Below are 3,741 nucleotides of genomic sequence, written 5' to 3'. Positions count from 1 at the left end.
CATCTTTACAGCACAGAGGGGAAACTGAGGTACCTGGGCTGAGGTCTCCGTAGCAGTGGCGCTGAGGTTGTGCAGGCTGTGGGCAGGAGGGCAGGGGCAGGGTGATCCTTGGCTCCTCTCACAATCCCCTAAAACCCCTAAAGATGTGAGATGGGGCGGGAGGGGGCTGCTGAAAGCTGAAGCTTCATCTGCCTGAATCCTGCTTGCCCACACCCTGTGCATTTCCAGAAGGAAGCCTGCGTAGCCTGCAGCATCCTTAAATCTATGAAAAGCAACCCTTAGGTTTGCCACCTGACAGGAGACCTCCCCTCCTCCTGGCTCTCTGTCCTCACCTCGCTAACCTCCTGCTTTTCAGATGATGGCACCTTCTTAAAGATTGCCCCTCGCCCTTGCCGGTTTGGCTCAGTGGATAAAGCATCTGTCTGGGGACTGAAGGGTCCCGGGTTTGATTCCCGGTCAGGACACATGCCAATTGCAGGCTTGATGGCAGCCAATCAATGATTCTCTCTCATCATTGATGTTTCCATCTCTCTCTCTCCCTCTCCTTTCCTCTCTGAAATCAATAAAAATATATCTAAAAAAAAAAAAGATTGTCCCTCAACACGCCTCCCTCCAGTTTGCCACCCCACCAGGGCTGCCCGCCTGGCTCCATACTGTCTGAGTGTACCCCAAGCCTCTTAGTGTACCCCAAGCCTTGTTGAGGCTATTATGTGCCAGACCCTCCGCTTTATATGCAACATCCTGCTTTACCTGCTTTAACTTTTTAAGGTAGAAGCTGTTACTATTCCTATTTTACAGATAAGGAAACTGAGACCTAAAGAGGTCATGCAACTTGCCCAGGTCACACAGTAAGGGGATCCACACTCTAACTTGTATTACAGACATCACTGTGGGATTCTACTCTAGGGAGCAGAACCCAGGTCTGCTTTTCTGCCAGAAACTATCTATCGTCTTCACTAGCAGAGAAGAGTAGAGACCCCCAAAAGCTAGTGACCTTTGAAGCCCCAGCAAAGGTCGGAGCTGTGCACCACCCAGTTAATCTAGATAATGGTAGCTGAAGCATCCTCCCCACCTTCGTTCACTTAATTCCTTAGATACTCATGTAAATCCTTGTTGATTATTGTTGATTAGATATTCTGCCTATTTCTGGAAATTGTCTGCTGATGAACTAATCTGTGTGTCATTAAAATCTCCTTACCTAAGGGCTACCCCAGATCAATAAAAGGTTGGAGCGGCCTGAGCATCAGTGGAAGTCCTTCTGGACTTGCCCACCTGGTCCCCCAACATTTCCAAATTGTCTCTTGTCTCTTTTCTCTCTCATTTGTGTGCGGCTCCTCTTTTCAGATCCCGAACCCTAATCCACGCGGGACGTGGAGGGAAACACACTCGACACTTTTCTCCAACCTCCCACGTTGCACTGAGATGGGGACCTTGCAGGCAGCGTGTTATAAATGTCGGAATGACTGAGCGAGTCATCGCCAGGGAGCTTGTTAGAGATTCAGAAGCTCAGGCCCCACCTCAGTCCTACTGAATGATCATTTACATTTTCCCAAGGGAATCAGATGATTGATTTGCTCATCAAAGTTTGGGCCACACTGTCTGAGTTGAATTGAACAGATATTGCTATATAGGCATGCATGGGCAAAGCAAGCCTAGAAAATTAAAAAAGGGGGAGGGGGGGCTCTTGAGCTCTGGGATTTCACCCCTGGAGGAAGCGCGGGGCCAAAAAGTTAAGTCTCAGACTCTCCCCATGCCTCCATCAGTTTCCACTCCCTCAGTGCTCAGGCTTGGCCCTGGTAGTCTGGGTAGCAATGGGACGTGGTTAGAGCGCCGCCTGCTGGTCTTGATTAGGTATGTATCACACATTTTGGCCTTTGGCAGATTCCGGTAGTTCTTGGCAGCCCGGTTTATTTCTGCTCCCTTTTTGGCCTTAAAGATTCACTATTCGCTACTCCTGCCATGGGTTGGATAAGTCCTTATTCTCTAAGTGACAATAATGTAGAACCCATGTTTGCTTATTAGCCCCTTGACCTCCTCAATTCAGTTCAATCATTAGGCATCGGTGAACACCTATCGGGCGTTCTCACTACGGACCTCTTCTCACTAATGTCAAAGCAAGCGGTCAAACCAGGCCCTTAGTGGTCGAACCACAGCATAAACATTTAACACTGATCGTTTGCAACATTCCCATGGACACAGTTCTATTTGCCTATATTTAAATCTATCTGAAATCAGTAAGAAAGGAAAGCATCCAATAGAAACTGGGCAAAATATACAGGTAGAACAAATACAAATAGCCAAAGACATTTTAAAGATATGTTTTCATTTTTTTAAATTAGATTTTTGTTTAAATATTTATTGTTGAAAGTATTACATATGTCCCCTTTTCCCCCCAATTGACCCCTTCAAGCCCGCCCCTACCCCCGCCCCCCAGGCCTTCACTACCCTATTGTCTGTGTCCATGGGTTATGCTTATATGCATACAAGTTCTTTGGAAGATCACTTCCCATCCACCCACCCTCCCTCCCCCACCTTCCCTCTGAGATTTCGCACTCTGTTCTAAGCTTCATTGTCTCTGGATCTATTTTGTTCATTAGATTCCACATATGAGTGAGATCATGTGATACTTGTCCTTCTCTGACTGGCTTATATTGCTTAGCATAATACTCTCCAGGTCCCTCCATGCTGTCTCAAAAGGTAAGAGATAAATTAGATTTTTAAAATTATTCTATTTCTCCAATTAGCTTCTTAGCTATACATTATTTTGATGGTTATCAAGAAATTGCAGTGCTTTCTTCGGCAGCACATATACTAAAATTGGAACGATACAGAGAAGATTAGCCTGGCCCCTGCGCAAGGATGACACACAAATTCGTGAAGCGTTCCATATTTTTTTAAAGAAAAAAAAAAGAAGAAGAAATTGCAGCATGTGTGCATGAATTGTTAGTCTACTACAATCTGTACTTTTACCACTCCCCAGATAATGCAAGAACCTTACAATTTAACTCCACTTATTTTCCTCATGCCTTTTGGCTATTATTGTCAAATATTGTAATGTTTCATGTAAAAATAATATATTAGGATATCATTACTATTCTATGCAGTCAATATTCACATATTTTCCCACACATTTACCTCTTATCATTCATTCACTCCTGCATTTCTTTGCTTCTATTGGGATTATTTTCGTTCAGTAAAGAACATCCTTTAGTATTTCTTTTAGTGCAGCTGTCTTGGCAATGAATTCTCTGTTTTCATTTGTTAACCTCTTAGTTCCAACTTCATTTTTAAAGAATGTTTTTCTTTGTGTAAAATTCTAGATTGGCAACTATAGTCTTTCAGTTCTTAAAAGTTATAACATGTACCCTTGACCTGTCTCCTGGATTCCATCATTTACTAGTATCTTGAAAATGAACTGTCAGTATTATTGCTCCTCAAAAGGTAATGTGTCTTTTTTTTCCCCTTCAATGTGCCTCTTGGGGATTTTTTAATTTTTATTTGACTTAAGATTTGTAGAGTTTCTTAAACCTATAGTTTAAAGCATTTCAATAATATTGTAAATATAACTAACTCTTCGTCTGAACTACCACTTACCCTCTTTCCTTAAGTGACTCCAATTAAATGTATTTAAACTTTTCTACCATTCTATATTCCTTATGCTCTTTTCTATATTTTCCATTCTTTTCTTCCACTCCATGCTTCAGACGGAATATTCTCTAGGGACCTATCTTTCCGTTTGTT

The 3,741-nt window shown here is 42.9% G+C and overlaps 1 non-coding gene across 1 annotated transcript; it reads left to right on the top strand.

The window, feature by feature from the left end:
- Positions 1–2,787: 2,787 nt before the first annotated feature.
- Positions 2,788–2,894, top strand: LOC111824893. The gene has a single exon (XR_002827954.1). It is a non-coding gene; the product is annotated as a U6 spliceosomal RNA (small nuclear RNA).
- Positions 2,895–3,741: the final 847 nt, after the last annotated feature.

This window comes from Myotis lucifugus, unplaced genomic scaffold (genome assembly GCF_000147115.1).
Source record: "Myotis lucifugus unplaced genomic scaffold, Myoluc2.0 scaffold_10351, whole genome shotgun sequence".
In the NCBI taxonomy this organism is placed as follows: Eukaryota; Metazoa; Chordata; class Mammalia; order Chiroptera; family Vespertilionidae; genus Myotis; species Myotis lucifugus.
This window is presented reverse-complemented; position numbering and strand designations above follow the sequence as displayed.